The sequence below is a fragment of the Dermacentor variabilis genome, chromosome 4 (assembly GCF_050947875.1).
Source record: "Dermacentor variabilis isolate Ectoservices chromosome 4, ASM5094787v1, whole genome shotgun sequence".
NCBI lineage: Eukaryota > Metazoa > Arthropoda > Arachnida > Ixodida > Ixodidae > Dermacentor > Dermacentor variabilis.
The window spans coordinates 218191229-218203346 of NC_134571.1; the positions used below are offsets into that span (position 1 = coordinate 218191229).

General features: G+C 46.8%; 1 protein-coding gene across 3 annotated transcripts in view; it reads right to left on the minus strand.

Annotated features, from left to right (window-relative positions):
- The window catches only part of LOC142580112 (uncharacterized), a 233805-nt gene extending 226211 nt beyond the window's left edge, over window positions 1-7594 (minus strand). The window contains exon 1 of one of the 3 annotated variants that reach the window (XM_075690924.1): window positions 7455-7594. The gene's annotated coding sequence lies outside the window, so the exon portion shown is untranslated. Of the gene's footprint in view, window positions 1-5064; window positions 5087-7454 lie in introns of those variants that run through there. The other 2 variants (XM_075690927.1, XM_075690925.1) reach the window with 2 other exon arrangements.
- Between the last annotated feature and the right edge of the window lie 4524 nt (window positions 7595-12118).

Genomic DNA, 12118 nt, shown 5'->3' on the forward strand with positions numbered 1-12118 from the left:
ACACGTATGAGGTGTAGACTGCAGCTAGGCTCCCCTGTCGCGCTTTCCTTTGGACACACACCTAGTGGCACATACCAAAGCCACCTAGAAAAAAATGTAAGGCCTCCGCACGCTGGTGTGACGTCACGCTAGTCGGATGGGCCGGACAGTCGACGCCGTCGGCGTCTCCGCGCCTAGGTTCGTTGCGCTTGCAGTGTGTCTCTTTGCGCGTCGCGGATACTATGGCATGAGAAAATTAGTGCTGTCCTTAAAGTGACAGCAACCTATAAATTCAGATGCTTCGTTTCCAAAGCAAGACACGTATAGCTGACGCAAAAAATAAGGGGGAGCCGCTGGTTCACCGCAGTCAACACCACCATAGAAAGCAGCATTCTTTCGTACCTTCTTTAGATTACTTGATTGGCAACATTTTTGTTTTTTGCGTGTATCGAAACACGACCTGCCTTATTGTGCTTGTGATGTTTGGTCGGGACTAAGACAAGCAAACTGCATGCTGCTTAGTCACTCAACTTTAGACAGAACGAAAGAAAGAGGAAAACTGCATATTGAAGACACAGAATATACTTTATTCACAAATGATAAGAACTGCATTCAGAAACAAACATTTTAAATCTTCCATATACAATTATCATTCTCACTCTTGCATTGCGTAAAACAGTCCTCGCTAGACACACGAATATCGAGGTTAATATTATTGTGAAAATTTTATCATTATAGGGTCACGCACAACTAATTCTCAAATAGAATAAGCTTCCGTCTTTGTTGTACCATTTCTTGTGGTTATCTTATTTCCACCCGCCTTATTGGTCTTCATAAAATACTGAGATAATGGTGAAAAGTAAGTAAAAAACGAGAGGCCTACTCTCGGTCCTATAGGAAAACATGCAATTAATGGATTGCGGTAGCATGGAGAGTTCGAATCATAAACAGGTAGCACAATACACTCAAATAACATTTGAATTGGCCAAAATGCAGGGTTTAAATTTTGATAATGTAGGCAAATAAGTCCTAGCTACGCCACAGGTTTCTTTTTACAAGGGTTCTGTCAACACAAACATACGTAGATGTTCAACAAAACAGAGCTTCATGAATAAAAAATAATGAGAAACATCTCAGGCCTTCAAGGTCTGCAATTTTCGGTCGTTCTTGGCGTTGTGTAATTTGTCGTTTTCTGTGCGGCACAAGTTGTTCAGCAGTGTATTCGCTGCAGCACTTACAACATGCCCCATTACCTCCTGTGCAGGATGACCGAATTCACACACATCGACATCCTCAAAGTCATGAAGGGTAGCGAACACAAGGCCGACAAGAGTATCTTTCTGCCTAGGAAGGCTGAAAAATTGTACGGCATATTCTGGTGTCTTGAGCTTGTCCAATATAATTTCAGTAAAGAGTACAGCATTAACTACAACTTCTCGTGGAAACTTCAGGCCACCCCTTGTCATCTTCGTGATTAATGCATTCTCAGGGTCATCTAGATCAACGTCTTGCATCACAAGGCTTTCACTGCAAGATGCACATGTCAGCTTTTTTAGAGCTGCATGGGCACAATAGCCGGCAACATAGGTTAGTGCCGGTAGCCTTGGCGTTTTTTTCTCAATGTCGGAGTCGGTCACAGTGACTTGAAACTGGCCGTTTCCTGAATGTACACTTGTCTCCAACGTGTTCGTGCTCGGTGGTAGTAGAATGTCCAAATCTGGCAGGTCCAGAACCTTCTGCAAACGCAATTTGTTTTCAGATTGATATATCTGCCTTATAGACACGTGGTAATTGGCACCAGACAATTGCCGGTACTTTCCAAAGCGATCCTCTAAGCTATCAGTTTGAAATTTGCCCAAAAGAACATACTCGAAATGAAGCTCTTTGAGACAGTATATGGCAAGTTCGTGTAAGGCATGGGTAGTGGGGCTGAAAGCTATGTGCATTTCACGTGTCAAGCGGCCATTGTCATGTTCGAGGCTTCTCCAGTGATCAAGCCATTGAACTATTCTCTCTAAGAATTCTAGTTGAGGACATGACGATGAAACTATTGGACCTTGCAATTGATCTCGCAACTGCTGTCCTTTTCTTGGCATCTTGACGTTAACAATGTTCCACCAAGTCAAAATAGTGTCGACATATTGAGAGGTTTCTTTTGCATGCTGGAACGTTGCAACACTGAGAGCAGCAACAGTAGATGAGTTAAAAATCTTTAAGGCCAGTTTAACGTTCTGCCGTTCCATGTTTGAGGGGTTCAGTGCCTTCAAAGTGAGCGTTGGTGCTAGCTTCAAGAGCTCATGCTTTTCAGCTTCGTGCAGCTGGCATAATACCTTGAAAGATGCTGTAAGTGTCTTTGGTTCAGCCTCATCACTCTTCGGTTCAGGAAAGTACATGCATTTGCCAATGTTTCTTTGATTCAGCCAGTTATTTCTTATACACTTTAGTATGTGAACTGGGTCCACCACAAAAAACAGGGGTCGTGATGGGTCAGCAGGATGCTGGTAAACAATGCTGACACTTGCCGGCTTAGCGAAGTAGGACATGGCTTTTCTGTTTATGGAGTTATTGTCCGAGATCACTGCGATTATTCTAAAACCAGATGTCTCTAGATCAAGAACAATCTTCCGAAGGAAGTCGTGCAGTGCCTTAGCATCGATTTGTGCCACAGGAAGGATGTGTACAACATCCTTGTTTGAAGAAAGCAGGCTCTGTATCATAAATACGTGGGCAGTTTTTGCTGCAGTCGATGAATTTACCGCAGCACCAGAAACCAACCCAGCCTTGTAATCAAAAAATGATTGAAGGTGAATCTCATCAATCATTAACGTTACAGTCTTTTCATGCTCTTTATATGTGCTTACAATACGCTTTGCATAGGAAAGAAAGCTACATTCTTGCTGCTCCGTTTCAGGGCGTACATCGTACGATGAACACAGTCTTCTGATCGTATCAGGATGCGGCATCTTAAGCTTCATCGAACTTCTCAGGAATCTATATGCATGAGGTGAAATGGTGAACAAAAGGCTAGCAAAAACCAATAATCGGGGGGATATCGGCCAGCATCATTCAAAACAAGATCAACTTGACTCTTCAAGAATTTAAGAACTTCCAAATGCCATTCTTGCAACTCGCATGCGAAATGTTTTCCACTTACTTCCTCTAGCAATGTCAAAACCAATGTCAGTAGATGACTGGCCTTTTCAGAACGCTCAGTGCTGATATCCTTACGTGTCTGTTCGATCATGTGTAACACACTTTTCAAATCTCTCAAGTCGCACAGCTTTTCAGGAACTAAAACATCACCACACTTCCTCACACCCATTTCACCAAAAAATACTTCGACGCGCAGGTCTGTGGACACAAACACCAAAGTACGGACTGCAGGAGCAGATTGAAGTGACAAGTCCAAAAAGAAAACCTTGGAGCCCTTGTTCAAAACTGTCCAGAAGTCCGAACACTGAAAGCTTGGCAAGGCCTTCAGCAAGTCCGCAAAGCTACCAACCAGATTATTGGCGTCCTCTTCTGCTTCGGTTTGCTGAGAAAGCATTATTGCTTTTTGCAAATATGTGGCTTCCAAGCGCGCTCTTTTGGCAGCCGGCACTTCTCGAACGCACACTTGCAGACGCGATAAATAGGCAGGGCAATTGGGAAACAAGCTCGGAACTGCAGTTTTCTTCAGACGGATGTTTTTCATGGCAACTTCGACCACTTTTCCTGTCTTGACGTCCGTGTAAGATGTCGTCTTCAAGTAATCCGATGGCAAGAAATGCTTTTCACAGAGCTGAAATAAAAAAAAAACAAGCCGTTACAGGTATGAAGCTCGACGAAAATGTTGAATTTACAAGCGCGTCGACAGGTGCAGAGACCCATCTATTGTGCACGCGTGCACGAATGCATTGCGCACTATGCTGACGAAACCTATTCGTCTGGAAACCCAGAATAACAATGGAGAGAAGAAATACTTACCACTGTGTACTTCGTTGGCGAGAAGTCCTTCCGAGGAACTGCTCTCGTCCATGCTTCCCGAGTGGCTCGGTCAGATGGGAACTTGTGCACTCAGACACTTTGTCCTCCGTCATAACTGGACTTGCAGTTTGGTGCGCAACAACAGCCAGGCATCGTTACGCTTCCGTGTACGACGAACCACGCACAATCGAAGAAAAGCAATCACGTTTACGTTGCAGCATGCCCCACCAAAGCCACCAAGCAAATGCTCCACGCGTTGCCGCTCTAGCGTTGCAGCCACGGAGAAAATTTGTTTTCAGAACACGCGCCGCGTTCTAGAAACGCAGCGCTCCCCCATCCACCGCTACAATCCGACTCTCGTGACGTATTGACAGGGGAGAGGAGGTGATGCGGTGGCCTTACATTTTTTTCTAGGTGGCTTTGCACATACACAGTTACCACAGTTGGCAGGAAACGTTCACTGAAGAGCGGCAAATACCCGGTGCTAATCAGTTTGCCCGTTCAATCTAGGTCAAGGCTTGTCGCAAAACAAGTGACCTCAAACAAGTCGAATACATGCATACTTATGTGATTACTTTGGCAACTGTAAAGAAGGCCAGACAACATGGCTGCCGACTAACAACTTAGGCCCAGGAACCAAAAATACCAACCCAATTTGGAAGTGAGGCCCATGCTCCAACATGGGTGACACTGCACTCACGCCGTGTTTTTTCTCATCCTTTGTTTATCCCACCATTCTTTATTGCTATGGAATGCCAACTTGACCAGCATGAAGCCTTTGGCACGGGATTTGACTTAAGCTTGTGCAACATGGGCACAAAAATTTACATAGCTACTCAATGCCATAAAGTTTATTGTCATTTGCATGTGTGCAGACAGAGATGTTACAATGGAATTAAAGCTTAATGGCACTACCAGAGTACCACATTTTCACGACTCATTCAGCCATTGAATGCACACCCTCACTCATAAGTTAGCTGTTGCAGCTGCACATGAAAAGCACATTTCTGATGCAAACTGAATAAGTCCACATAATAGGTGTATTTATGTTTTACTGGCCTTTCGTAACCATTTCACAGTCACTGCCGAGACCCACCATCCCCTGCCGCATATACTTGCATTGTATTTTCCACGCACCCCCTGCCTGTCATCGCAAGGGCGAACCAGGGTGGCAGGTCTGTCTGCACTTTGACAGGTGAACTTCATTTATGAATACTTGACAAATAATGAATCCAAAGACACCGATGAAATGTCCACTGAGGCCACGAGAGAAAAAAAAGAAGTGGCAAGGACTGAGTATTGGAAGGGCAGTTGTGGCGGTGATGAGTGTGGCATGTCTGTACATCTTGACAAATGAAAAAATTTATGCACAGTTCCTAAATATTGAAATGGAGACAATGGTGACAAACACCAGCTTCAATGTAGCATTATATGTCCACTGAACCAACATGTGAAATAAACATTGCAGGGGCTATGTAGCACATGGAAACCACTTGGCAGTTAAAGGGTTAAACTTATGCCTGCTAAGTAAGCTCTTTGATGATATTACGAGTTGCAATCAAACTTACTGAACTCAATGCAGCTAATGTCATTTGCCAAGTGTAATGTCATCAAAAAATGATCGCCTTAAGATATAACGACATCAAGAAACTTCCTAGACTTTTAACAACATTAGCCTGAACCAGATGGCACAGGTGTAAATTTCTTTGCAGAAGAGTGCAGCCTATTTAGGTCCTAATTAGGCATAATTAGGTAATTTGACAATCTTAGTACTGTGCCACAGCTAGCATCTTACCTTGCCACATTGTTTTCCTCGTGTGCATATGATAAATTCCTCACCGTTTGTGCCCTTGTGTACACTTATATCATTCCAAATGTGTGTTAGCCAGCAACTATGTGATCTAGTCATGTCCTATTTTGTTGGTGCAGTTCCCACACAATCTGCAACTTGCAAAATACTGTGCGCACTCTTCAGCGCTGTGGCTGCACTGGCTGGAAAACAAGGCGCATCCCCGCTATTCCTATCGGTGACATTTCACCGCCTCTCAGCCAGCTTAGCTGCTGGAGTCCGCGCACAGATCAAGTGCTTTTGCTCGGTCAATGTAAATTCTAGGCTAATAGAAAAATAATATGCTGGTTGTTTGTGACGAAAGTGTTATCTTCAGCCAGGTATTGCTGACATGGTTGGCAGAAAAATTTGGTAGGACGTACAGGTTTTATCCTAAAGCTAGTCACTGAGAACATGTCAACCACATATTTTTACGGCATTTGCCATTCTTAAGCACCTTTGGTTGGAAGATTTCTTGCTTATGTGCAGAACATTTTTGCAGTCGGTCAATTATGCACCCACAAGCATGGCAAACTGTTCCTTTGCAACATGCACACTTGTATAAGCATGCGGTGCGAAGAGGTTAATACGGACTTAAGAGTAAATGGATGCAGCATGCAAGTCTACAAATACTGTGCAAGACTAAATGTACCTGCAGTTATTACGATGACACTTAACACAAACTGCTGAAAGAGCATGGTAGAATAGTGCATGGTCGGTTGTGCTTTATTGAAGTATGAATACTGCACTAAACAAGACGGTTATTGCACTGTAGCTGAACTTCGCAATAAAATTGCACCAATAGTGACTTAACGGAAATGTTCTCGTTTAAAAGCAGCAGAGCAGCACTTCTGCAATTTACCAACAACAGACTGAATATCAAAGGGCTCAGGACCAGAAGTTCAATAACAATTTTCTTTCACAACAATTAGCTCAAGCTACATTGTCAATAAATAAACACCGCTCTTCTAAAGCGAGGCGACAAGATAACAAAAACGACAATGTCTAGAGATTACGACAATCACCGCGGCCGGGCTGATCCGCGCGCTCGACAACGGCAGCTTTCCGCTAAGAAAACAAATAGCTACAACTTGGCTGATCAAGATTCGCGATGCTACTAATACTGAGCCTCGTTTAATGCGCCAAACGTTCAATAGCGAGAGCAACAATGGGAATATCAACGCAGTTTAGCAGGAGACAAACGGCGCTCATTATGGCCAGCGTTAACACAGTGCGCGCGTGCGCACCACACGTGCGCCTCACCTGACCGCTTGCCGCACGTGTCCGTTGGTACCAAACGCACCAATCAGGCCGACACAGCATTCAGAGACACGCGTTTCTACGCCGAAGTTTAGACTACGGTTTCACGCTGGGATGTGGAGCGCTACCCGGCATCGCAACTGGCGATAAGTGGCTGCCCTCTGCGCTACAGCAAATCGGGGACCCTTGAGCCTTGCGCGCAATTGGCTGCCGTGAAGTGCGACTGACAGTGCATCGCTGTCACGCAATGTAATCATAGCATTCAGAACGGCGCGCTCAGGCCTTGTTTGTGGCAGTCGTCGGACTGCAGCGCAGTGAAGACATGTTTGGGCATCCCCCTCTGCGGTCTTGAAGCACAGGTCGCACGCGGCCGGCATGCGGCACGCGAACAGATGCGCGAGAAGAGCTTGCTGTCGCTCACCAAATGGCTCGGAGCTCGAGGAGCACGCAGCGGTGTCGGTGCACGCTCACGACGGAAAAACGCCGCAGGTCGTGCAATTCCGATGCCGCTGTTTACTGACGACGCCGACCTTGGGCGTCACGTGACGCGCTCAGCTGTGCGTCGCTGTCTTATCCGCGAGACGACTGCTGTCGGCTGCAGTCGGCCGCAATCAGCAACGAATTCTGTTTCACTTCTTCCCTACCCATCCATGCCGACGAACCTGGCGTTTTACAGCGAAACTATTGGAAGGCTTTGTCTTTGGAGTCCCCACGTAACAGAATTAAGTTTTCTCGCACATTCAAATTACAATTCCTATTCTATATCATTTCGGCAGGTTGTGTGTAAGATCGTACTTTACGAATTTTCTGACGCATTTTACTTTGAGAAATTTGGTTAGTTCAAGGCACTTGCACTACGCGAAGGGCTTACAATAATGTGGACATTGGATTCATGGGTGGATGTTATTAGTGCCCCTTTTGAAACGGGCAAAGGTGCCTACCGAAGCAACCCTAGCCGACTGCCGATGATTGGCCGATTGTTGGGAGATAGTCGGCAGCCGACTTCACAGGCCACCCGACTTCCGAAAACAGTCGGGCCGACGTCTCCTTCTCCAGCTACATCGGCACGCTGCCGGCCGCACGGGCTGGGCCTCCGTCAGAGCACGACTGAACGCCGAGCCAGCCGAGCGCGTCAAACGCTCGTCGGTGCAACAAGCCGGCAATGCATCGGGCCAGCCTAAGTTGCCGACTAAACTTTGGCTCCACGTATTTTGTTGTTGTTGTTAGACAGCATAAAATGTATTGCACAAAGTACATAACTGCAATAATAAGCATTTTGCATGCTGCCACAGCTTATGCACGCTGCAGAAGCACCAGATTGCAACACTGGACTTTTTTTAATTCTTTTTTAAAGCGTTTGCTCGTATTGCTACTTGGTTTCAACTCACGTTTCGCTGAAAGGTGGCATTTTTTTGTTTCTCCGCATTGGTAAAGCGCTTTGAATTGCTTTTAAACTGTTTCGTTCGCAGCTGGTTCGGTTCGACTGGGTAGGAGGTGTCTTTTTCGCATGAACCGTGGCAAGCAGAAATACTTAGAATTGAACACTCTGTGAAAAATGCAAGCTCATTGTGAAATTCGAGCGCGAACGAACAAGCAATGTAAACGCCCATGCCTACTTCCAACGACAAGCTGATATAGCGTCTGGCGACTCGGACTAAGGGGGAAAAAAAGTAAAGAAAATAGTCACAAAGGCGGGGAAGAATGCGGGCAAGAAGGGAGTACCTAGCCCAAGGCCGAGTAGCGTGGCCGGATAACCGCAGTGTGGAGCTAGGAGGGGACAGAAAAAAAGAAACAAAAATACAAAACGTGCGCAACCAGGGAGAGGCAGGCTGTTAGGAATGGCCGGCCGGGGTGACAACGTGCCAGCTATTTCAGCCCGCTGCAGGTGCGTCGACCGATCCGGGGTGTTGGCGCCCTTCAGAAAACCAGCGAAGACAGCGCTAACCAACCGTGAACTTCCTTTGAAGAACTTGACTACGGCGGCGTTCATCCACCAAGCGCCTCGTTCGGAGAATAGGAGAAAGGCAGCTCTGGAATGTAGAGGCGCCGGATGGGTTCGGGCGTGACCACCTCACTACGGGGACGCAGGACAATGGATAACACGACGGCCGCGCTGTAAGGTCATCTGCCTTCGGAGGGGGCACTGAAACTTGTGTGTGTGTGTGTGTGTGTGTGTGTGTGTGTGTGTGTGTGTGTGTGTGTGTGTGTGTGTGTGTGTGTGTGTAAACCGTCCCGCGGAGAGGCGGCTGGTCTACGGTGACGTCGAACGGTGACGTCGATGACGTCGAACGGAGTGCTTATAAGCAGAGATTGTCGGCTGCTAGAGTGTGCTCGTTGTCGTGCTCGAAATGTAATCGTGAGCTGTGTGCTCGATTGCTCTGTGCTTCGTCTTGCGGGCGCCATTTGGGAGTCACGCTAGACTGCCGATGTATGTCTTGTTCAAACTGTAAATACTGTAAATAAATCCTGCTCGCCTAGCTCCTGACGATGACATCAAGTCTCTCCCTTAAACTATACTGCCAACTCTTACAACTGAATGGCAGCGGTGAGATCGGCCCACGGCTCGTAGATCGGCCTACGACTAGGAGACAGCAACGGCAGCTGACGGACGTTGGCACATGGTGACCGGCCGGTATCCTGATCAAGTTGGAGGCGACTTGGGATTGACCACCTTTTGCAACTGACTGGATCCGGCGGAGAAGGACTGGTGATATGGCGCTGCTTCAGTGGGTAAGCGTTTGGTTTTGGCTGTAAGATTTACCAGACTTCAATTTCTCTGTGTTTTTGGATTTGGATTCGCTGGGATCTTGTACTTCTATTCTGATTTGCGTGGGTATCGCAGCAAGTATTGTGTGACAGCAGAGCCGAAGCTTAAAGTAGCGACCATATGGTCCTAATGTGTTTCACGAGAGCTGACCTGTTGTGGTTGTGTGAAGAGCTCGAGGTAAACGTAGACGAGGACTTGACGGAATCAGAGATTCGTAAGGCTATTCTGCAAAGTGGCAATGATTTGAAACTAATCGGAAAGCTAGGTAACCGAATTCTAAGAAAAAGACAGGAACAGGAATCAATTAGGCAAGAACGCCAAGAGCGCGAGCGAAAACGCCAAGAGCTTGAGCAAAAACGGCAAGAGGTTGAAAAAGAAATTACAGCAGTGAAGAAACAGATACAAAATTTGCAGCAGTTAAACGCACGAGGTCAACAGCGGCTAGAGTAATCTGTAGGCTGGACGCAGCGAAAGTGGGAGGAAGTCGATAGCAGATTTCAGTCGAAAGCCGAGGAAAGTAGTAGTACCTGTGAGAGTAGCAGCACGTTCACAGGTGAATTCGAAGTGCTAGCAGCTAACGATACCTTAGTGGCAACAGAGGCAGTTAAAGGCCAGAGTGAGAGCGACGAGGTGCTGTGCCAACAGAGGACTGTAGAGACAGCTAGGCCAGCTGCGAACAAATTGGCACAGTTACCGCGCGTGTGCGTCGCATCTCATGGTAGCGAGGTACAGAATACTGCGGACTTGACAGACGCGAGCACCCATGTCAAGTCAGATCAGCGTGCCGAAGTGAAGTGCCAGCTAGACGATGCAGTTGAGGGCAGTTCGCAGGATTGCGAGCTCCGTAGCTCAAGGGAAGACCACTGAATGGTTCAGGGATCGGTGCGGCTCTCCGCCAGTCTAGGTAGCCACGAGAGCGATGATTTAGTTTGGAATCATTCAGACTGTGCGGGTAAGAGACCGATCCGGGCCGACGAAATGTGTAACGGCCAGCACGAGGCGCGAGAAGGCGACATGAAAGAGAGTTCGAGGAAAAAGCGCAGTAGAAAGAAGCGCGCTAAAGACCGGAATGCGGTGGCTAATGTAGCGCAGCCAAAGAGGGCGAAAGACGCGAAAAGCAGGACGCAAGGAAAAGAAAGGTGCGGTCGTCGTTGACGATGTTGACGCATCATAAACGTTCGAGCCACAGGTCAAAAGGAGACCGAGAAGCATGTTCTGCACGAACGCGGACAAAGGGCACGGGGCAGTAAAATTCCTCGTCGTTCTTCTCGAAGTTTAGCGTGTAGTACAAAGAAGCGCAAGGTGGCAAGACGAGATGAGGTGGTAGGGAGTCGTGACGCGGTTAATCGAGTTCGTGTTGAAAGCGGGTCGCCAGGACACAAATTGGCAGGAGACTGTAACGTCTTGGGGGAGCTGATAGTGAGTCAGCCCTTTTGTTGTTTCTCGGTGGCCAGAGTAGCTTTCGAACCGCGACCACCTCGAGTACGGCTCAAAAGCATGAGTCAGTTGTAAACGTTTGAAACGGGAGGCCAAGAGAGCTTCCGTAGAAGGAACACGTGTTCTTTTGTTTTATTTTTGAACATTTCAAGATTTTCGCGATTTGAGATTGAGTTTCTTTCAAAATGTAAGGTACGAGCTTTGTTTATGTTTTAGTTTAAAAAGCTCCGAGGTTTGAAAGGGGTGTTTTATGTAAACCTGTAGTCTCGCGAGATGTTCATTAATGAGTAGATAGGCTCTTTTTTGTGTGTGTGTGTGAGTAACCTGAGTGTCAAGGTTATCGTTGAGAGGCCTATCGTAACGCGCGTGTACATCAGTTAACCTTCTTTTTTATGTGTTTTTTTATTTTTTAAGGTTAAGCGCGTAGGTTTTCGGTTAGTGCATGATTTGCACTGAGAAGAGCTCTTAGTGCCTTTAGCGCGTGTCCTGTGCGGACGGAAGGAAGCATAATGTTTGACTGGGTTGCTCGTGTGTGTTGAGGGCAGCCGTATTTTGACTTCTCTAGTAAGCGTGCGTGGAGCTAGTTAATAGAAGACAGATTGTTTAAAGGTTCCTCTGTGTTGCGTAAGTTACGCAAGTTTGGTTGTTCGGTTAAGGAACGTGTCCTGTGTGGACTAAAGGAACAAATGTGAGTAAGCGTGATGAAACGTTTGCGTAAGATGCAAGTACGCGTTCGGAATAGGGACCACAAAGTTAGCGCGCTTGTGATTACGTACCTGTGGAGTTGGCCAGACTGTTCAGTGGCAACAGTACGTGAGATAAGTACGCCACTGCGATAGGATAAGAACAGGCTGTACGTGAAGTTAGCCTGCTTAAGATAT